General features: G+C 42.5%; 2 long non-coding RNA genes across 7 annotated transcripts in view; both read right to left on the bottom strand.

Moving 5' to 3' along the window:
* Nucleotides 1–3,692: 3,692 nt before the first annotated feature.
* LOC114901527 lies at nucleotides 3,693–19,594 on the bottom strand. 6 transcript variants are annotated; one of them, XR_003795215.1, is made up of 6 exons: nucleotides 18,575–19,594; nucleotides 11,135–11,349; nucleotides 7,636–7,736; nucleotides 6,085–6,942; nucleotides 5,222–5,384; nucleotides 3,693–3,752 (listed from the first exon to the last, which is right to left on the bottom strand). It is a non-coding gene; the product is annotated as an uncharacterized LOC114901527 (long non-coding RNA). The 6 variants fall into 6 exon arrangements; XR_003795211.1 differs by having other exon boundaries at nucleotides 5,222–6,942; XR_003795212.1 differs by lacking the exon at nucleotides 3,693–3,752 and having other exon boundaries at nucleotides 4,839–6,463; nucleotides 6,851–6,942.
* Nucleotides 19,595–19,597: 3 nt separating this feature from the next.
* Nucleotides 19,598–23,897, bottom strand: part of LOC114901528 — a 25,622-nt gene continuing 21,322 nt past the window's right edge. The window contains exons 2-3 of the long non-coding RNA XR_003795216.1: nucleotides 22,659–22,772; nucleotides 19,598–20,976 (exon numbers count right to left, since the gene is read on the bottom strand). This is a non-coding gene — a long non-coding RNA (uncharacterized LOC114901528). The remainder of the gene's footprint in view (nucleotides 20,977–22,658; nucleotides 22,773–23,897) is intronic.

The raw sequence follows: 23,897 nt of genomic DNA on the forward strand, positions 1-23,897 counted from the left end.
TGATGGTATTAGGAGGTACGATTTTGGGGAGGGGATTAGGTCATGAGGGTAGAACCCTCATGAATGGGATTAGTGCCCTTATAAGAAGACACAGGAGATCTCCCTCCCCCCCCCCCCCCCCCCCGCCTCTCTCTCTCTCTCTCTCTCTCTCCTCGCTGCCATATGAAGATACAATGAGCAGATGGCCATCTGCAAATCAGGAAGTGCCAGATCTGCTGGCACCTTGATCTTGGACTTTGCAGCCTCCAGAACTATGAGAAATACATTCCTGTTGTTTAAGTTACCTCTAGCCCATGGTAACTTGTTATAGCAGCCCAAGCTGTCTAAAACAGTTACTAAGGGGAAAGAGTTCGTTTACGGTGGAGAAAGGTGGCAGATACCTCTGGTATTAGTTTTCTACTGCTGTGTAACAAATCATCACAAATGGCTTGAAACAACATCCACTTACGATTTCACAGCTCTGTAAGTCAGATCCAACTGGGTTCTGCGCTCAGGGTCTCCCAAGACTGAAATCAAGGCGTTGGCCAGGCTGGAATTTCATCGGGGGGAGGCTTCGGGGAAGAATTTTCCTTCAAACTCATTCAGGTTGTTGGCAGAGTTCTGTTCCTTGTAGCTGTAGGACTGAGGTCCCCATTTCCCTGTGGCTGTCAGCTGGGGGCTGCTCTCAGATCCTGGAGGCCAATCACAGTTATTTGCCACAGGTTTTCTCCAACTCAACAAGGTAGACCTCCCTGGAGTTGAATCCCTGTCACACTTTGCATTTCTCTGACTTCCCCTTTTGCTACCAGCCAGAGAAAACTCTGCTTTGTAAGGGCTGATGTGATTAGACTAGGCCCACAGATAATCTTCCTTTTGCCATATAACTAAGCAAAATCATGGCAGCAACACCATGGGCCAAGGTCATAGGGCCACCCTAAAATTCTGCCTACCACCCCACCTTAATCAAGTGATCAGTTTAACATTATCAGTAATAGGACAAATTGAAATTATGTATCACCTGCTAGGAGGCAATGAGAAGAAGCTAGCATCACATCTCTGATATCCCTGCCAAAGTTGTATAACTTGAATACAAACATGAGGAAACATCAAACAATCCCATCAGGAGAGCTGTTCAACAAAATCAGTGGTCATGTATCAAAATGGCAAAGCTGAAGCTCAAAGGGATGGAAAAATAGAGTATTCCTTTCTACAGCATATTAAGAATATAATTAATGTTTTTCAAAGTACGCAGAAATGCCAAGGGTTTTGTCAAGGTCCCAGGCCACTCCTTTATATAGCAATAAGCAGGGTTTTAAATAGTTTTTTTTTAATTTTAAAAGGAATTAATATTTACTGATTTTTTTTACATATTTCTCCTAGAATTCAGCACGCAATAAATACATAGGACTACTTTTTAGTTTCTGTTTTTTAAAAAAAATCAGCCTTTTCTTTTTTATTTTTTATTGTCTTGGTGACCTTAGTCTCTAGACATGACCAGAAACAAGGTCATGAGGTTCCACTTTTTGAGCAGCCCCACTGCCTTCTATGTGTATTGTTTCTCTGCACTTTGCACTACCATGTCCAAACATCAATACAATCTAATCAATTGTTACATGGTTGGCCAAGTTCCCCACACCATGACTTTGCATATGCATCCTCCTCACCCTGTCTTTGGATCTGGGGCTTTGGGCTTCTGATCCAAGGCTGTCGCTCTCTCTCCCAGCAAGGCAAGGGCAGCGGAGTCAGAGGCGGCAGTCCTCTGAAAATCAAATTATCCACAAGCCCCAGCTCATTCTTTCTTTTCACAACCTCTTTTTCCTGTTAGTTATTGTAATAAAGCAACACACACATCACCGAAATATATTCTTCAGAGTAAATCAAATACCGAGTATTTTCTTATAAGTCCAGAAACAGGTTAATAGATTGAAGTTAGAACCTACAACTCTTCCAAAAGTATTAATAATTGCACATGTGCCAAAATAAAGCTCCCTCTCTTCTGCCTGCCTCTCAGATGATGTAGCTCTTCTTGGACCCCACACTTCCCACTTCCTGGCAAAAATGTGAAACCAGCTAGTTCTAAGGGCCCTTGAACTCCTGAACTAATTCCTTAATTTCTGCTTAGGATTTCAGAGGAAAAAGAATGATCTCAGGAAAATACGCCCCTCTACTTCTTTCTTCTCTGATTTCAGAACTTCAGATGTGCAGCTTCTTTCAGATTTGCTTGGTTTATTTCTAAACCAACAGGTGATATTCAAAAGCAGAAAATACTGCTGTAACTGTTGTGTGCTAATGTTCCGTAACTTATTTCATTTCTACCTGTAAGCTGGAAGCCAAGCACCCAGACAAGGATTTAAATATTTGCTTCATCCTAACTATCAACCGTGTAACATCATCCAGTATGAACCTGTGAACTGAAAAAAAACCCCGCACAATGTGAGGGCTGTGAGTTAAGTTATATTCATGTTCTTACTGAGGACTATAGCCCAGGAGACTATGGCCTCTTGGTAGCTCTGAGAAAGTACTCCGAAGAGGTAGGGGGGAAGGCTAGCTCATATATGATTTTTTTTTGGGGGGTGCTGGGGAATATGCGCAGTCAAGTATGCATCTTGGTTAAAGATTGCTGCTAGTCATGAAGAACAGGTAACTCAAGTCAATGATTTTAGTGCTTTACTATGTATGGGAAAATGCAAGAAGCTGGATTCATTAAAGTTCTTCCTGAGATACAATACATCTAACTATCTAAGGGGCCTGCTCGTCAGAAGCACAGAGCATCCTGTTATCATCTTCATTTCCTCTGTCTGGAGCACAGAGTTTTTCACCCTGTTATCGCCTTAGTCTCTTCTGTCTGAAGTAAGGGATGCACTGTTGGTCAGCCACTGCAGTGGGTTCATATTCGTAGAACTGGATGGTGAGCAAAACACTCTTTGTTCTTCTTCTGCTTGCAAATCTACCAGTGGATAAGTGGCACATTCACAGCTGCATGCTCTACAAGCTCTGCTGAACAGATAGGTTTGTCTCCCTGGAGTTATGCCCTGCTTCTGTGTATGAGGTAGGCCAGAGCCAGCAGCTGAGGGAGCCCCAAGGCTAAAGGGCAGCTGTGCATTTTGGGCTGTGGCAGAAATGATAGGGCTGATTTAAGAGATTCACCTGGTACCAGCCAGGCTAGACTCACAGGCTATCAATGCTGGTGGGGCCTTAGAGGCACTGAAGGTCTTCCAGGTCTTCAAACATCACAGTCTGGCTAACGCCCAGCCTTCTCTTCTGCCAACTAGTATTCAGAATTCACTTCTGCCCACTAGTATTCAGAAAAATCTTGTGTTGAGAGAGGTCTTTCTTATGCTGAGGTAAAATTTGCCTTCCTATATCTTCCACTTATAGATCTCAATTCTGTATGCTGTGACCACAGAGCATCCTGATCCTTGTGTAATAAGGAAGAACAAATCTGACTCCATATTGGATCTGTTTCTTTTACTTTAACCTTTGTATTCTATTGCTTTTGCTACAAGTTAGTCACTAAAGGGATGTTGCCTAAAATATACATAATGGCCTATCTCTGGGAACCCTGCTTCCCATGCAATGAGCATTAAGTTAAAATACCTTTGTTTAGGGCTTCCCTGGTGGCACAGTGGTTGGGAGTCCGCCTGCCGATGCAGGGGGCGTGGGTTCGTGCCCCAGTCTGGGAAGATGCCACCTGCCGCAAAGCGGCTGGGTCCGTGAGCCATGGCCGCTGGGCCTGCGCGTCCAGAGCCTGTGCTCCGCGGTGGGAGAGGCCACTGCAGTGAGAGGCCCGCGTACCGCAAAAAAAACAAAAACAAAACCAAAAACCTTTGTTTAGCTCACAGGAAACATCCTGACCAGGCCCACCTGTGAATCGCTGCAGGAAAGAAGAAATTAACATAACCCCTCTGGAGTATGGCCAGAACCAGGAAATATCTGCAACAACTTATTGCCTTTTTTACTTTACCTCTTCACCTCCCCCTCTTCGTTCTATAAAAGAAACTAGCATCCAAACCTGGGTAAGACAGTTCTTTGGGACATTAGTCCACCATCTTCTCAGCCTGCTGGCATTCCGAATAAAGTCGCTACTTCTTGCTCCAGAAATTTGTCTCTCAATTTATTGGCTCGTCATGCAGCGAGCAGTACAAGTTTGGACTTGGTAATGCTGAGAAAACCCTCCAAATATTTGATATAGCTGTTATAGTTCTATGTTATACCCAGTTGTTTTGGGTAAATATCACCAATTAATTGATACAGATGAATGGATAAAGAAGATTGACAAAAAAAAACCACACACACTAAACACACTCACACACACACACACACACACACACACAAAGAAGATTGACAGACGAATGGATAAAGAAGATGTGGTACATATATACAATGGAATATACTCAGCCATAAAAAGGAATGAAACTGGGTCATTTGTAGAGACGTGGATGGATCTAGAGACTGTCATACAGAGTGAAGTAAGTCAGAAAGAGAAAAACAAATATCGTATATTAACTCATATATGTGGAACCTAGAAGAATGGTACAGATGAACTGGTTTGCAGGGCAGAAATTGAGACACAGATGTAGAGAACAAACGTATGGACACCAAGGGGGGAAAGTGGCAAGGTGGTGGTGGTGGTGGGATGAACTGGGAGATTAGGATTGACATATATACACTAATATGTATAAAACAGATAACTAATAAGAACCTGCTGTATAAAAATAAATAAAATAAAATTCAAAAATTCAAAAAATAAATTAAACGAATGAATTCATTTTAATAATTTATTAATACATTATCTCATAAATTAATTTTTAATATTAAATCAAGAGTAAATTAATTAAATTCAATTAAAACAGTTTAAATTGGACGTGTCTTTAATTTAGTACTGATAGCTTTAAGAGACAAGAAGGATCAAGCTGAACCTTCGAGGATGCCAGCCAGTGCATTGGTGAGGTCATTTTGAAGCCAAGGTCTAGTCTACAGTGTTGCAAATTTAAAAGTTCATCTTTGTTAGTTTACTCAGAAGTGATCTGAGTTGGGATAATCCATAATAATCTAGTTCATAACAAACGGATAAATGGGGCAGGATTCTAAGTGACTGTTCTGAGAGAGGTACCCATCATGCAGTCTAGAACATACATGTATCTGCTAGTCACACATTATCTTTTCATTAAATAGAAAGCCTTTGAAAACTACTTGAATATCGGGAGAGATTATAATAAAAACTTTATTCTGAGGCACTTACCTCTTGACTGAGCACCCAGCTGAGCACACTGGCCTATGCCTGCGGGCCAGTGAATGGATTCTCTTTCCATAGTGCTGAAGGGGGAGTCTGACAAATTCTGGATGAATGATTCTTCTTGTTAAATATTCTTTATCTGCCACAAATGTGCTTCATCATCACATGTCTGTATTTGGCAGTACGTAGTAGTTAGGAGTCTTGGCTCAAGTCAGTTAAGTATTTACTAATTGAATGACTGAATAAATGAATCAGAAATCATTGCACAGGAAGAACAAGGTCAATTAAAATTGGACAGAATAGATTTTATGTTAGTTTGTGAATTTTTCAATGAAAAGTTTGAAAGCACTGTCTTTGCAGATGAGATTTTTAACAGCTGCCACCCCAGTCCTAAGTTAGGAAACACTCCAGCCATCAACATTTGTAACTGTTCTGGACTAAATATTTGTGTACCCCAAACTCATATGCTGAGACCCTAATCCCCAATGTGATGGTATTTGTAGATGAGGCCACAGGAGTTAGATTAGATCATGAAGGTGAAGCCCTCATGATGGGATTGGTGGCCTTATAAGAAGAGGAGAGAGAGAGAGATCTCTTTCTCGCTCTGTATGCACCCAAGGAAAAACCATGTACGAACGTAAGGAGAAGGTGGCTGTCTACAAACCAGGAAGAACATGTTCACCAGGAACCGAATTGGCTGGCACCTTGACCTTGGATTTCCTGGCCTCCAGAACTGTGAGGATAAATGTCTATTGATTAAGCCACCCAGGCTGTGTTATTTTGTCAGCCTGAGCTGACTAAGAGAGTAACATATCATTCAGAGTAGTAAGTTGATTCTGAGATGAGATGTAGGCTAGCTGTTTTCTTACTTTGCCTTGAAAAGGATGAAATTTCTGATGTCTTTCCCATTCAGCTCAAGAAATGTACCATGGAGGACTCTGTAGGTCCTGTGCTCTGTCTACAGTGGAGAGGGCCTGCAGAGGAGGACTGGATGGATGGTCCCAGTCCTCCAGACAAAGGAGGATGTGAGGTCATCTGCTGTGGTAGAGGAGCTGAAATGCAGAAAGGGACTTCAGCGAGTGGAGAAGGCTTAGAATTGCTTCTATGAGCAATGCCCCAAGGAATTAACTAAGGATGAAAAGAGGAAACTTCAGCAGCCTTGAGGTTACCACTGAGGTTACATATCATGGACTTAGAGTTGATCCAATATGTAGACTTTTGTAACTTTCTGCAGGAGCACCTGGCCGCCTGGAAGGAGAGAGACAAGAGGGTCGATTCCATCTAGCGCTGGGGATTGGCAAGGCAGTTAAGAGCAAAGGATTCCAGGAGGCTTGTTGACATTAAGTAACTAACCCTTAACTAGAAAGAGCTTCAGAGCAGTTGGGCAAGGGATGTTTCAAAGCAGGAGGAGACTACCCATGTGTATAGGTATGAAATGGTTACACACAACGAACCTGGGAGAACCCTGCCATCTCCCCCATTGCTTGGGTCTAGCCACTTCTCTGGTTTATACTTACATGAGGATCAAGATCTTCTTGTCCCCTGCTGCCTGATCTCCCTGTATGCTCTATCCTTTGTTTAATTCCACTTCCCCTTCAAACTTGAGGCTCCCATTATAAATAACAATGACCATACCTGACTTGGTGCCCAAGTTGGTGGACAGTTTAGTTGAGACTCTGCTGCCACCTGGTGGTCCTTGGTCACTTCAGATGTCCACGGTATCCAAGCTAGGAAGAGGCAAGTGAAACCAAGACAGAGCTGAATACTCATACCTGAATACTCGGGTATGAGCATTCAAGGGGTCTGGAGTTCATGTGAGGTTAAAAGAAAAATTAGTAGGTATGAGAAAGACAGAAAAATAAGAGTTTGTGGCCTAACAGAATTTCAGAGTTTGAAATCTTGATGACAGAGGAGTATTAAGTATCAATACCAAAGGAGTAGCCATGGTTGTGTGCTTCTAAAAATGTCCTGAAGACAATAAAGTTGAAGGTCAAAGAATCCAGGGCCAGGTTGTTGCAAGCACCATTCACATTCTCCACTTGGAGATGAACATCCCTGTGTTAGAGTCCATGTTTCAATAATATTTTCCATCTCCCACACTTCCCAACACATTGTCTACAAAATGTTGGTTGAATTGGTTTGAATGTTGAAAAATCACTAATGGTGATTGCAGGGGGTGGAGTGGAGATGACAGCTGGGATCTGGCTGAGCTAGTTTCAAATACTTGGCTTTCTCAAGTTAAGTAGCTGCTTTCAACATTTCAGTGACTGCTCCAACACATGGCCATTGGGAAAAATCTCCCCTTAACGTGGTACTTTACAGTTTCACGTATATCCTCCTAGGGCAAGAAAGCATCTATGATGTTGCTATGCGCTCGTTGCCTGAAATGGGCAAACCACACTCAGAATTGCCCTTCTTACCTTCCCTGCCATTTATTTTCCACCGTGAACTTTCTGTAAGGAAGATTTTCATCCAGGAGTTCTTAACATAGTGCTCGTGGATCCCAGGCTTTGGGGAGGCTCTGAAATCAAATGCAAAATTCTATGCTTGTGAATACTTATTTACTTTCTCTCATTAAAAAAAAATAATTCTTAAAGGAATGTGTGGCCTATGAAAGAAGAACCCTGACTTTAGGCAATTTGACTTCCTTTGATCTCAGGCAAGTTTCTGTACCCTTCAAACTCCATCACCTCTTTCCTCCTTTCTGAGTTTGTAAAAGTTTTTGGAAGTTAATTACTCTACTTTCCCATCCTTCTCCTGGGAAGTTTGCAATTCCTGTACCTCTGCTTCCTGGGTAGCTCTGCTCTTGACCACACTGTTCTCAGTCAGTTGGGTCGTTGGCTGAACCAGAAGGGTTCCCTTCTCTACTCCCTGAAGGGTAGAGGATTTCTAGAGAATTTTTCATTCCTTACGTAGTGGATTCTACATTTCTTTTCTTTTTCTTTTTTTTTTTGCGGTGCACAGGCCTCTCACTGCTGTGGCCTCTCCTGCTGCGGGGCACAGGCTCTGGACGTGCAGGCTCAGCGGCCATGGCTCACGGGCTCAGCCGCTCCACGGCATGTGGGATCCTCCCAGACCAGGGCTCGAACCCCTGTCCCCTGCATGAGCAGGCAGATTCTCAACCACTGCGCCACCAGGGAAGCCCCTGATAAGAATTCTTAATACCACTTCCCACCTAAAAATTAGCAAAAAATTCCCAGAGTCATTCAGGGTTAAATAGTGGATGAGGGTAGTTTTTCTTGTTCAGAAAAATTTCAAGCTGAGAAAAAAAACCACAGTCAAACTTTACCATTGCTAAGCTATCAAACTGCTGTTTAGTTGAGCAAGTCAGGATATTCAGCTTCTATTGCTGACAAAAATTAATAGAACTGAAGTTGTGTAAGTATACAAGAGTGAATAAAGTTAATTTTTTTTTACAGTATTGGTTCAATAACTCATGATAGATTCAAATATTGCCTTTGAAGTATCTGCTGATGAATCACACAAAGAATAATCACAGTCTTTAATATCCTTCTTTTCCACAAGCTTTGTAAATTTGTCCAACTAAGCCTTTTCCTGCTCCACACCAATTTTTATCACCAGGAGTTGTATACATCTTAGCAGATTCCACTTCAGGTTGTACTAAATTCGAAATTTTCTCAACTTCTTTGAAAATATTCTTGCTTGTAGCTCAACACAGACTGTTCATAGAAGCCAGTTGTTCAGTCACTTCAAACTTGGCATTGACACATCCAAGTAAACAACAGCTGACCAGCATCAGTACCATCTTGTCAATTCATGAAGATATAAGGAAGAATACTCAGAACCATTAACTTTTTTTTTTTTTTAAACTAACTATTGATGTTGCTACCAAGGTCCTCAACTCCGAACAACTGTTCATACCAAAAGGCTGATCATCTTAAACAGGTTTATTTTCTCTGGACACATTTATTCAGCTTCTATGATCAAACACAATTTAATTAACTTGCCATCGGTAAATGGCTTTCCTTGCTTGCTAACAAGTGAGCCACTCAGAAACTCACTTTCTTTGCAGCCTCATTTACATTTTTAATTCTTGTGAAGAAATTCTGCTATAATGAGGTATTCTATTTTAAATTTCCTAATTTTTCCGACTGTTGCTTTCCTGTGAGTTTGGGGTATTGTGATGAGTGCTTAACCTGGAAATGTTGACATATCTTGTGTTATTTTAGCACAGTTATAGTGTCATTGCCTAATAAATATAATTCAATAACAAACCAACCACCCTCCACCAGTGATTTAAAAGTGCAACATTTGAAGTCCACTTTTCTTGTTTAGATGTGAAAACATGTCTGGTAACGTAAAATAGAACAAAATAAAATAAAATAAAATGGTATAACAAAATGCTTAGCATTTGTAACACTGTTTTGAGTGGGTTATGACTCATTGAGTGATAAGCATGAAGTGACGAGAGTTCCACATATGGTCTCTGTTGCAACTTTTCAACTCTGCTGTTGAAACTCAAATGTATCCATAGATAATACATAAGTGAAAGAGTGTGACTGTGTTACAATAGAACTTCATTGACATATACTAACCCTTAATTTCAAATATTTTTCACATCACAAAATATTCTTCTTTTGATTTTTAAAAACCATTCTTAGCTTGTGGACCATACAAAATAGACACAGGCCATAGTTTGCCAGCCACTGGTCTAGACCATTGTACCTCTAAAAGTTCCACAGATCTGTCAGGTTCCTGAATCTTTGTAGGGTTTATTTCCTATCACCTGAGGTGCACATTTCTTAATTAGGCATTCAAAGCTCTTGCCACTTTTTGTTACCAGGTCCAACTGGCATGGTGTCATCAATATAGTGGACCAGTGACCAGAATGTCCAGGCAATCAAGGTCCATCATTATCATCCATGATCTATATACTTTAAGTGATGATCAAACTGGTGCACTGAATGGGGTACTATGGAGAGCATCATTCCTGCATCCTTGAAGTGGTTGAGGGTGACATGAATCACTGCAGGATGTCCTTTCAATTTACTATCTTTGCCCAGGGATGGGGATCAGGGAGGACTTTTAGGGGTTTCCACTTAGCCTTTCCTACTATAAAGATTCACTCCACAGAGAACCAATGTGAGGGTTCTTCCAGTTGTTAAATATTCCACAGCCCCCTGACTTGGGGTAGGACTCCATATACCAATTGTTCTCTAATCATCCCCACTCTAATAAGGAGGCTGATGCTATTTTGGGTTGCTTGGTATTCATGTTGACTTATCCACAGCCTTCAAAATACCTGAATATTCACTTTCCCCAGTGTGTAGTTAATCTGGTAAATGTCTGCAGGCCCTTTTGAGGAAGGATTGCTCATAGCTATGATAACTACTTGCTATGGTGTTTCAGGGACTTTCTTCAAGGGGACATGGCTCTTCAATCAATGGATTCTGAGTCTGAAAACTGCCTCAACTCTTGAAACTGGACAAGAGACCATGATTTTCCATTGTGGTACTGACTGACTCAAGATCTTTCTTGGATATATAAATCAAGCAATTGCCTGCCTTTATAGCTTGTTCCTAGGATACCATGGTTTGTTAGTCTTTGGCACAGATTCCTGTGGTTCAAGTCCCCTTGCTCGTCACTCTGACCTTGTTATCCATGAGGATAATCGCACCAACCTGTCTTCCTTTTAGACTTATTGTATCAATTAACACAGCAAATTAATTCCACCAATCCTACCTTCGCTCTGACAATTATATGCTCTCAACTTGCTTCTTCTACTCCAGAGTTCTATCATCCCCCCTGATACCAGGGAGCCCAGTTTTCCCAGCAGTATTTCCTACTTGAACTACAACCATGGCCTACAGAGGACAGAAAACACTGAGTTTGTTAAGATTCTAGTGTCTCCCTCATGAAGCATCACTTCTTACTTTAGTGAAGAGAGTGTTCACTCACCTTCCTGAGAAACATAGTCATCTGGTGATTCTCTGCTGTTGCACAAATAAGTCAGTTCTAATAGGCCCGCCTTTCTGTGCCTTTGACCCCTTCCTCTGCCAAGGAATTTCCATCATCTCCACCTCATTTACTGTAGGCATCCTTTTTTCCCAAACTTTGAGGAGCTATTCCAGGAGTTTATTAGGAATGGCTCCAGGTGCCCTTGCCAGGACAAGCTGCGAGAGGAGAAAGCAAAGAGCAAGGGGAGTGAAAGAATAGACCACATATCTTTTCCCACTGGTAAATCCTCAAACCCAAAATCAGTTCTAAGCTGAGGGAGGGGAAACACTTTGAAATGGATGACAATTTGAATTTTCTGGCTGGAGAGTATACCTTTTAATACCTGAAAAATCAGACTATTTAATACCCAACCGTGAATAGAAAGTGAACGGGGAGCCATTGGATCTGCCCGTGGTATCTCCAAGGAAGAGTGAAGGGAGAGCCAACAGTGTTTTTGAAGGCAAAGGTAAAAGAAAAATAGAGCGGTTCCCTCATTGTACATTATCAATTATAAATGGTTCAAACGACCAGTTGAAAAAGTGTTGAAGTGCAAAATTGTGTTGCTACCTTCTAGTTCTTTGAGTTGTTTTTTCCATTTAGGACATGGGCTACAATGAGCCATTATGCAAGTGAAACCGCTAAGCATTCTGTTTTTACAAACACAGGTAACAAAATATATTCAATCTGCATACCATAATATGTGAACTGGTCTTAGAAGTTGAGAAGTAGTGACATAAGGGCCATACAAAGGTCTTAGCCATGAAGTCTGGAGCTCAGTGAAGGGAAAACCTCACCCATGATATGGGGGGTGCTGGTCAAAGCAGCTTTCATGAAGCAGGTGATATTTAAAAGGACTTGAAATGCTGAGTATGATTTTGAAAGATATATAAAAAGAAGTCTTTCCAAGTAGAACGACAGGAAGAGGCACAGTGGTGTGTTACTAGGGATGAGAAATTCAATTTAGGTGAAACAAGGACTGTAACGGCAAACAGTACATCCACGTAGGGATGTCATGGAAAACTAAGCCTGAAAAAAACATGTTTGACTTGTACCTGGAGAGTCCTGGACAGCATGGAGCAGGATTTATACTTCATATGGAGGCATAGGAGTGACTGATTGAAATTCAAATACTTTCCCTAGTATTTTTCAAAGAATTTCCTGAATATGATTTTCAAGTTGTTTTTAAACCGAGTCTCAAGACAGAGCAAGTGGGAGTAAGAATCTGCTAAGGAGCCAGTGGGCAGGTAATTGCCGAAGCAGAGCACTGAAGGGGTGGGGGGGTGGGGGGTGACTGGCTGTACCATACCACTCGGATGGGAACGACCTGGCAAACAGAGAGAGCCCTAAAGATCGGTCTCTGTCCACCAGCCAGCAACAGCTGAGGTGGAAGGAAGCAGGTGTCTCTTACTCAGGCACTGCTTCTGGATTTGGCATCCTCCAATAAATCCCTCTTTCCTTGAAGTCCATCTCCGGCCCTGTCCCAGTCTGCTCCTGGTCTGAGTACAGAAAGTGAATGGTACACCACTGTGTCAGATCCTGGAAACAAAGGGCCTTCTTCTGAAGTTGATTGCTTAACCTTCACGTTGAATACTGGAGCCCAGTATCAAAAGACTATGCTCATATTAGCAAGCATATACTTGATCTTCAAATGGAAGAGAGTCATTAGAATGCTGCTAAGGTGTTGAAAACATATCGATAATTGTCTTAGAGAGTTGGTGCAGGGAAGTAATGTGACAGCACGTGTAAAGTGGTTATCACTTCCTGGCACAGAGTAGACACTCAATATTAAGTTCCCTTTCTATCATTTTTCTATAGAAGGGAGGGGCACAGAGTAAGTAATTTATCTCTTACACACTCCCTCCTTGAATCTCCCTGCCCAGCGCAGATATACCCATCACTATATTCGCCATTCCTGCGGACACGCTTCAGGTGGATGGTCTGAGCCTTGTACCTTCCCATCCCCTTCTTCTGGACCCCTGTGGCTTGATGCTGTTCCTCTATGATGCAATGCCTGAAGCAGTACTCAGTTCCCCAGGTATGGGCTGATTAGTGAAGGAGAAACAAAAAGGTTTCTTCACCTTGGCCTATATACTACAATTCTGTTTTTCCAAGCTAAGATTTCTTTAGGGTTTTGTTTTTGCTATGTTTTGTTAAGAAGCCACAACTTGCCATTGACTCATATTCAGCTTCTAGCCAACGGAAACCCCTGAGCCTTTTTTTTTTTTCCATGTGATACTGTTAAATCATCTCTCCCCCACCCAGATCTTGGACAGCTGTTTGTTGTTCTAGATCTGAGTAAAGGATGTCTGTTAAATTCCATCTTGTTAGATTAATTTTCTCCATTCTAGCCTATCACAATATAAAAATTCTTGTTAAGTAAGTGAAAAATTAAATGCAGTGCATTGGCATACAGATGTCAGACTAAGGCCCAAAACATCAAATCATGGAAACCCCTCTAGCAGCAGAGTATAGCAACAACAAAACACCATAGAAAAGACATATGCTGTAGTTTTCTTAACAAAAATGACCCACGAGCCATATAACTCACCAGTGTTAGTCTCTGTTAACTTCCCAACATGCTAGACTCAAAACTATTTTTCAGAATATATTAATTAAATCTCCAGAACATATGATTTCTTATTACAGTCCAGTATTTATATATTTGTATTTATTTACTTTTTTTTGAATGAAAGATTTTTACAATTCTATAGTGCTTCATAATTTTCTTTTTAAAAATATTTATTTATTTGGCTGCACAGCACACGGGATCTTTAGTTGTGGCATGTGGGATCTAATTCCTGACCAGGGATCGAACGCGGGCTCCCTGCATTGCGAGTGTGGAGTCCCAGCCAGTGGACCACCAGGGAAGTCCCTACAGTGCTTCATACTTTTCAAAAACTTCACACAGATGATTTCATATAATCCCATAATGACCCTTTTTTCTCCTACCCCATATTGTTCCCCCCCCCTTCCCTCTTCCCACCTATGTAAATAGTCTCACCTATGTAAATAGTCCTTTTTATTAAACTCTCTTCAAATTACAAAGTTCCTTTGGGGACTGAAACTGATACAAGCTGTCAATCAGGATTCAATGGATAAAATAGAAATAGTTCTGAGTATTTTAAAAGAGAGAAATTTAATACAAAGAATTGGTTACATGGATATGAAGGCCTGAGAGGCCAAATAAGTAAGAGTAAAGGAACCCAGAAATCAGCAACAGATGGAAGCCACTACCATTCCTATGACGGAGGGACAAAAAATACTGTGCTATCAGATCCTGGAGGCTGGAGTGCCCTGGAAGAAGCTAGAAGCTAGTTCAAAGGGAACTGGAGCCATAGGAGAGACACGCTGCTGCCTGGAGGTGCAGGCTGAGACAGGAGAAAATATCCCTCTCTCTTCCCTCCTCCAACTCTCCAAGCTTGTGAGTTGACTGAATCTGACCAGAAGCCAGCTAACATAGGAGTCTGAGAAAAGCAGCATGCAGGAGAAAGCAGAGCTGCGCAAGGTCGTGATCAGAGAACATGCACCTCATACCACACAGAGAAGACCCTTCTAAATAAGGTGATATTTCAGTAGAGACTTTAAAGAAGTAAAGAAGCAAACCATGCAGATATTTGGAATAAAAATGTTCCAGGTTGCAGGAGAAAAAGTGCAAAGGCCCTAGGAAGAGCATGTTTAGGGGCACAGGCAACGAATGATCCTACAACAGAAACAGCACGGGAGTGGTAGGAGATGAGGTCAGAGGGAAAGACAGGCAGCAGACCATATAGGGCTTTATATGCCATACGATGGGCTTTGGCTTTTGCTCTGAGATGAAGTCATTGGCAAGTTTTGAGCAGAGGAGTGACATGATCTGACTATGGTTTAAGAGGATCCTCGTGGCTGCTGTGAGGAAAAGAAACTTTAATGGGGCAAGAGACCAAGAGAAAAAACAGTTTAGAAATTATCTCAATAATTGAGGCAAGGTAGCTTGGGTGAGGGCCAACAGGTAGACGAGAGGTAAGATTTGCACCTATGTTGAAGATGGAGCCAACAGACGTCGTTGTTGGGTTATACGTGCATGTGAAAGGAGTGGCATCAAACTGACCTCAGCTTGAGAAGTGCAGGTTTGGAGGGGAAACCAGGAGCTCACTTAGGGACACATGAAGTGTGACACGGCTATTAGGCACCCACACACAGCTGTGAGGGAAGGCTACTGAACAGTGATTCTGGAAGCTGGGAGATGTTTGGACCGGAGATGTAAGTGTGGTGGTCACGGGCATATAGACAGTACTTGTCTTAGTTTGTCTACTTGTCTAGAAGCAGACCCTGACAAGAATTTGAGCGCAAGTAGTTTATCTGTGAGGAGAGTTCAAGAATTACCAGTAGAGAAGAAAAGTGAGACAGGAAAAGGAAGAGAATCAATAAAATGTGCATTACGAAAGAAGTCATCTCTGTCGGCAACTGAAATTTGTCCCATTGTGGAATTCTGGGAGAGAATGTCGAACAGGCTGCCAAGGAATGTAATAGGGGCGGGGCAGGCAGTCCTGCTCAGCCATTGGTCGGCATCGCAGTGGGCCCCTCTCCCAAACGAGCGACCGTTAGTGAGCAACTGTTACGGAGCAACTGTTAGCAAGTGACCGTTAGCAGTCCCGCTCAGCCATTGGTTGGCATGCCGGTGGGCCCCTCCCCCTTTCCTCTGTATAAAAGGAGCCCGAATTCGGACTGAGAGAAGACGGTATTTTTGAGACACTAATCTGCCATCTTCTTGGTCTGCGGGCTTTCTGACTCAAGTCGTTATTCCTTGCCCCAACAACTCGTCTCCCAATTTATTGGCCTGTTGTGCAGTGAGCAGAGCGAGCTTGGGCTCCGTAACAGGTATCCTAACTGAGGGATTGGAAAGCTAGGTTAATTATCCACCAAACTACCGTCCATCTTCGGTTGAGGGCTGCTCTGGGGGCATTAACTCTCCAGCACTTCCAGCTTCCTCACAGGAGAGCCCCTCGCCCCGGGGGCCATTAACCCCTCCCCTAACCCAGGGAGACTCAGAAGAAAGGTTGCCAGCAAGCAGCCTTCTGTGTGTACAGGCGAGTCTTGAAGGGATACAGGTGGGGCGGCCACAGCGTGAAATGATCCAGCATCACCCCAAAAGCGAGTGAGGTTAGAGAGAAAAGGTGTCCAAAGCTCTAAAGCATTCCAACATTTAGAGGTCAAGGAAATGAGAAGAAACCAGGAAAGGAGACTTTGGAGAGGCTGGTGAAAAAGAGAGTGGAGTCGTGGAAGGCAAGTTTAAAAAGTGCTCCTAGCAGGAAGAAGAGAGTAACTTTTTCAAACAGTTTTGTTGTGGAGAAACTGAACAGTGGCTGGAGGGAGATGTGGGGCTCAAAAGGGAGGGGTGTAAGAGAGAGAGAGAGAGAGAGAGAGAGAGAGTGTGTGTGTGTGTGTGTGTGCGCGTGTGTGTAAAATGGGAAAGGTTGCAGCACATTTGCATGTTGATGGGACTGATCCAGTCAAGAGGGAAAAACTGATGAGGCAGGAAAAAGCGGGAAAAGTACAGATATCCTTAGTAAATGAGAGGGAACATGGGATCAGTGCACAACTGGAGGGGGCTTCCTTAGGAGCACATGTTCATCGAGAGAAGGCAGAAGCTATGGCCATGTAGAGAGTGGGGGAGTGTGTAGAAATTCTCTTCTGAATTGCAATATTTTTCACAGAAGCAAGGAAGTTAGCTGATATTTGAGAATTGAGGAGGAAGAGTTGTTGGAGGATTGAGAAGAGAGAAGTCATGGAACAGTCATTCAGGATTGGGAATAGATGAGAGAAATGGAGAGAGATGGCCAAGTAGCACCAAAGGCCCACTTGAGCTTAGTGATCATAATATAAAGTGAGAGCAGTCAGCAAGGTTGGGTCTTTCTCCAGCCATGTTCAGCTGTTGCATGCAGGCATGGAGTAGGGGAAATTAGATTTGACCAAGGTTTAGCAGGCTTTATTTATGACCCCCAACCTGTAGTTTTACTCCAGGAAGACATTATATAGTAATTAGCTAAGAAATAAAATTTTCTTGGCAAAGTCATCCTGAATTCCAAGATTCTTGGGAATATGCTATAAGCAAAGAGAGAAAAGTGATTTGTGGGAAAGTAAGGTAGAAGTAGCTTTACTCAATCCATTTTGAAAGTTTGAAATTTTGTTGCTCTACAAAAACTGATCTGGGATTTTTCAGGAAGCAATTGGCTAACCCTTCTACCCTCAATAAATGTTGTGAACTAGTCCTCCTCGCTGAGCCTCTTGGCTCTGGTGGACCCTGCAGCTACCTATTAGCTAAGGGATCAGAACCCAACATTCCATTTAACTGTTAGTGTTGTAAATAATCTGTTCCCATTCACAAAAGGATGAACATATGACAACCACAGACTGTAAAAAGCAAAAAAGGTGTGTTTTAAGTAGCCCCACCTTTCTCCAGAAAAAATTTTTACTCTGGACCTTTTGCAGGTAGAGCTCACATCTTTGATGTGCCTCTGGTCAAAGATTCTAGTAAGAAAACTCTGGATAATCTGGACCTTTGTTTTACTCCTTGCCAACGGGAGCTACGGTACTGTGTCTTTCCATCCCAGTATCCAGTTTCTGGACAAGGTCTAACAACCCAGCTACAAGTGCTCAGAAGCCACCGGATGTGGGCAACGAAAGGGGGGACATAGTGAGTTGAATACTGCTCCCCCAAAAGGTATGTCCAAGTTCTAATTCCTGGAACCTGTGAATATGACCTTGCTTGAAAATAGGATCTTTGCAGATGTAATTAAGAATCTTGGGATGAGATCATCCAGGATTTAGGATGGGCCCCAAACTAATGACTAGTATCCATATAAAGAGAGGGGAGAGGGAGCTTTAAGACACACAGAGACACAGGGAAGGAGGCGTTTTGAAGATGGAGGCAGAGGCTGGAGTGCTGCATCTATAAGGGCCAAGGATTGCTGGTAATTACCAGAAGCTAGGGGAAAGGCATGGAACAGATTCTCCCTCAGTGTCTTCAGAAGGAACCAATCCTGCTGACACCTTGATTTTCAGACCTCTGGCGTCCTGAACTGTGAGAGAATAAATTTCTGTTGTTTTCAGCCACGCCTGTGGTAACTTGTTATGGTAGCCCTAGGAAAACAATACAGGGAGTGAACTCATAGCTTAGTAAAGTGAAGAATACATGGTCAGGAAAACCACAAGGAAGCATTCCTGGGACCATGGAAGGAGGCTGGGACCACCTGAGGTTCTTAAAACCTTGTGGCATTTCCCTTAGATTCCTTCTAGAAGAGTATGGCTCCTCCTCCAGAAATCATGTTTCTGGACAGTCTGGAAAACCTGCAGTAATTTTGAGTCCATTGTCCCATTTCCACGAAAGTGTTTGCAAATATTTTGCTCCCCAGGAAGTCCTACCCTTATGATTTAACCAGCCTGATTCTGCAGTCGTGAAATTTCTGCTTGCAGCAGGGCTGAGCTGAGAAGACCATCCTTGAGGAGGGCAGCCTCCCAGACACTTGTCTCTCCCTGGATTCCTGACTTGTGTCATCTGGAATGAAAAGAAATAACAGCCAGCACTGCAGTTTGATGTACTGGTGCTTTTATTCATTCTCTTCTCTGCCTGAAGTGCTCTTACTCCACTTAGGGAGGCCCTGCTCACCCTTTGAGACTTGCCCAAATGCCTTCTGCTCTGTGAAGGCCACCCTGGAACCACGGAATTGTTCTCTTCAGCATTCCCACAGAACTTGTGCACTTCTGTTGAAGGACTTATTAAATTTAATTATAGCTTATTATGTATTTGTCTTACCTGAAACACTCCAGAGGAAGTGTTATTCATGTCTGAATCACCAGCACTTAGTCTAGAAGCTAGCTCAATAGATGTTTTTGGTATAAACTAAGGAAAGCAATATCTTAGAAAACATCCAGTAACCAAACTCAAGAGTTTCTTGAAAATATACAACTGCTCTTATTTAACTTCATCTATTTTGGATTTCAAGCCATTGGAATTTGGCAAGGAATAAAGTAACATAGAAATTAGTGTGTCCTCTATGAGTAAAGAGTTCAGTGAGTGTTTACTGATTTGCTGTTATGGTCAGAGGAGAACTTCTCTCCAGGAGATGAAAAGGGCAGTGTCACCCCCAGCACTGCAAGCTTCTTGAACACGAGGGAGGGAGAGTCTTCCTATTTTGGATTAAAATTTAGCAAAGGCTTTCCAGAATTAGCCACCGAAGAAGCACTCTGAGCCATCTTTCCTTTATCTGGTCACTGAAGAAAGCTAAAATGTTTACCACAGATGGTGTTCAAAGTGATGTTATCACTCCATGGTCTATCCAAATGCCTCCTCCCATCATATTTGGTTTGGAGTTTTACCTGGAGTTTTTTTTTTTTTTTGTGGTACGCGGGCCTCTCACTGTTGTGGCCTCTCCCGCCGCTCCGGACGCGCAGGCTCAGCGGCCATGGCTCACGGGCCCAGCCGCTCCACAGCACGTGGGATCCTCCCGGACCGGGACACGAACCCGCGTCCCCCGCATCGGCAGGCGAACCCCCAACCACTGCGCCACCAGGGAAGCCCTACCTGGAGTTTTATACATTTGAAAATATTCAGAATGAATCCTCAGTTGCAAAAGAAAAATGGGCTGTGCCCTAAGCTTATATGTGAATATGCTCCATAGAAAAGATGAAAACATCCAAGTGAACAGAAGCTGAGGGCATAAATAAAAGAGGAAGGTTTGGATAGGTAAGTATGTGTGTTCCCATGGGAACATACAGCTGCTGCCAACAAAAACCATGGGAAAAGGCTAGAGACTCTTCCTATGATTCAGGAATTTGTAAAGAAGTTAAAATACATGTGAATCATTTCCTTTTTCATCCACCACAATCATTACTATCAAGTCAAAATCTGTCCTAGCATCATAAGGAAAACCAGCCTGTTGTGACAACTGGAGATGTTTGCACTAAATAATCTCCCCACCAAGAAATCCAACAGCTTCTAATATCCACCACATAACATTGAAATGGCCTTCACCTATTAAGCCCCTCACGATCTGGCAGTACAATCTCTAACCCACTTAATTCATGACTGCTTCCCCATTTTGATCAAGATGGTCTCCTCACTACCCCCTACAGACTACCCCATGTATCATGTTTATTCATAACTCCAAACTTTACTCATGCTGTCTCCCAGTGCATTTTCCTTTTTCTTTATTCAAACCAACTTATTCAAGTCCAGTCCCAGTATCATCTGATCTACATGGTTTGTCATGACTGCAAACTATATTGGTATCTCTCTACTCTGAATTTCTATACTGTCCCTCGACAGCTAGAATCCCAAGCTAATGTTTCTTTTGAAATTAACTTATTTATAAACACTCATTGGCTTCACACACTGTGCTGGGAGCATAATGGAGATTTCTTGAAGATCTTCTAGCTGTTTTCTTTGCTGGGCTCACCATTTTAAACAATTCTTTCCTTCCCAAAGATGACCAAGATAACTAAGGACTTTTTGCTCCTTTTCAATCCTATGCAAGGGAAGCACTTTTTCCCCTCTCCTTGGGCTAAGAAAGATTAGTAGATACTAAACTGGCGAGAGCTGTTAGAATCTTCAACTTTAACCCCTTCCAAATTGAATAAACCTCAGTTAAAGTGCAAATTAGTCACTAATTAAGGAAAGCCTGTGTAGATAAGAAAGTATTCATTTTGGATCCTTTTACCTCTTTTTGGCTATCCAGATTGTGGAATCACAAACAGGGATATTCAGTGGGATGTGCTGATTCTCAGCCCAGGATTCAGAATGAGAGTAATTCTTTTGGGATCTGAACCTTGCAAGAAAAAAAAAAATGGACAAGGCTAGATTCAGGTCTCAAGTCTGGCAATCCCAGTTTAGTCATGAACAGATAATGAAACCTCCATAACAATAACATTTGCTTAATATCTGAAACCTCCAAATGCCTCTATTTCTAGGGCAATATCATCTCTGTTAATAAGAAACTTTCTAGATGCCAAGAAATTTAGCCTATTTTAAAAAGTCACTCTAGTTCACCTGTGATGAATGAGGAAAACTGAAACCAAAATTCTCCTCCCTTTAACTGAACAAATTGTAGCCTGCCTTTGAGTGACTTTCCTGTAGTTTACCTGCTGTGGTAGATTATTGTCAAAAATATTTACACCTTCTCCCTTTCACCCCTTGACCTTGGGCTTGGACATGTGACTTGCTTTGGCAGATGTGACATAAACAGGGACTTGAAATGTGCTTGAGTGGTTGGGCTTGCCTCTTGTACCTCTGTCTTCACCATAAGAAGAGCACGTCTTAATTAGTCATCCATCTAAGGAGGGTGAAGAGCCACTGCCCAGCTGACCTGCAGCTTTGTGAGATTAAATGATTATTATTCTAAGGTACTGAGCTTTGGGGTGGTTTGTCACACAGAATTTGGGGGGCCATAGCTAATTGATATATATACCAATAGCTACACAAATGACCAGATTTTCCCCAATTCTGTTTCAGTTCCCAGAAAATACCATTCTTGACCCTAAAAGATGCAAGTATATTTTTCTGTGAGCTTCTAGATCAAATGGCACAGTGTGCTTCAGACAAACATGTCTATTTTTCTTCTTTTTTTCTAAATTTCTGACATCATTTCCCTCTGAGCATTGGGAGTGCTCAGAGGGAAATGTGATGTCTCTGTTTGCACAGGTGCTTACTTGATTCCAGGCTCAGAGAAATGACTGTGATCCCTAAATCTGTCACTGTGTCATGGACTGCTGAAAACTTGAAGGTCGGAGGCTATATTAGCCAGGGGCTCAGCAAGAAATAGAGAGCATACCCAACTTTATTGTGTAGAGGCTTTTCAATAAAGGAACTATTTATAGAGATATAGGCAGAGTTAGAGGAGCCAGCGAGGGATGTTGAGACTCCCCCAGGGACTAGGGACAGAGGGGGCTGTTGTAATCCCCAGCCTGAACAGCAGGGGAAGTCAACCCTATTTCCAGAGCCTGGTTGACAGCTGGAGTCAAGAGGGGACTGCCCAACCCAATCACAGCTGTAGTTCTGGTGATGAGGCCACTGATAGAACCACATTGAGGCAGTGAGTGAGTGGGAGGGAATAAACACCCTGGCAGCTCTCTCCTCCCACAATCTGGTCTACTGCTGGTGCCTCCCACTGGTCAGAGGGTGACACAGTTCACAGAGGCCAGCGTCCCAGTACAAAGAACAGAGCAGAGGAGAACAGAGAATGGATCTGGGGAGGATCAAAGAATAACCAGGATAGATGTTTATTAACGCCTGCCCCAGTTTCCTCTGGAAAGAAAACATGGGTGGGGAAGGGAGGATGAGAAAGGTGTTATGTTTACAAGGATACTGGTTACAGAAAGCGTACAAAGTCTTTCATTGTGAATTGATGAGCAAAGAGATGGGGAATTAGAAAATCTGGGACTGGACTAGTAGGTATCTTTGCACTGCACTATGCTGACTCAAGGATTTCTTTGAAAGTATCATGACACAAACCTGTGGCACTAGGAGTTTTTTCCTTCTTCTTCTTCATATAAACCGTAGAGTATATTTAATTCAATTAAACATGAAATTAGAATAAGGTTCAGTCCTTATCAGGTAGCAATTACACTGTTAAAAAAAAACCAGTGAAATTAATATTAAATTACCTGGAAGACAATTATTTGAAGCGGGCTACGGAACTAAGCTTCAGGCCTGAATCTCTGGATTTGGGATTGGGATTGAAGAAGAAATATTTTAATGGCTGGAAAGTAAAATTTATCTTGGTGCTAGAAGATTTCTAGCATCTTGGGCCATGGGACCCTGATGTTGTTTCAATTTTGTGATACTCTTACGATTCTTGACCTATAAAAATATTAAGTGGAGCTGTTTACCAAACTTAACTCATGGCACATCCATAAACCTAAACTTGCCAGAATATTTTAGCTGTCATTGTGTTCACGTTTTTGAAGGAAGAGTGTGTGGAGGGCAAAGAATGCTGAGGACTCCTGGGTCCACACATACACACATGCCTGTACATACACCAGCGTCAGCCATCTCTCTTCCTTCAGCAAAGCTATCCTCACTTTCCATTTCTGTTTCCAAAAATGGGCAAAGGTGAGTAAAACCAAAACATCAATACGTTAAGAATGTCTTTTATTATACACAGAGGTATCTTAATATGCTGAGAAATAATATACATTATACGAATTTGCTTTGAGAACGCAAGTAGCTAACTATCCATCTGAACTCAAATATGTGGGACAGACTTCCTTGGTTTGCGGATTATTCCTTAAACTCGATCTTTACCTGAGAAGAATTCTCTAACAATAATACTTCAGGGATAACACCAGGTAAACTCGAAGTGAATTCTAGGTCTTTAGGATTGCTGGATGTGAAGTGAAGCATTTAAACTGTTAGAAGATTTATTAACGGTATGTTCATTATTTATTTATTTGGCTGTGTTGGGTCTTCGTTGCTGCGCGCGGGCTTTCGCTAGTTGCGGCAAGCGGGGACTACTCTTTCATTGCGGTGCGTGGGCTTCTCATTGCGGTGGCTTCTCTTGCTGCAGAGCATGGGCTCTAGGGCACGCGGGCTTCAGTAGTTATGGCTCGCGGGCTCTAGAGTGCAGGCTCAGTAGTTGTGGCGCATGGGCTTAGTTGCTCCGTGGCATGTGGAGTCTTCCCAGACCAGGGCTCGAACCCGTGTCTCCTGAATTGGCAGGCAGATTCTTTTTTTTTTTTTTTTTTTTTTTTT

The sequence above is a fragment of the Monodon monoceros genome, unplaced genomic scaffold (assembly GCF_005190385.1).
Source record: "Monodon monoceros isolate NGI ecotype Baffin Bay Population unplaced genomic scaffold, NGI_Narwhal_1 Super_Scaffold_2, whole genome shotgun sequence".
Lineage (NCBI taxonomy): Eukaryota > Metazoa > Chordata > Mammalia > Artiodactyla > Monodontidae > Monodon > Monodon monoceros.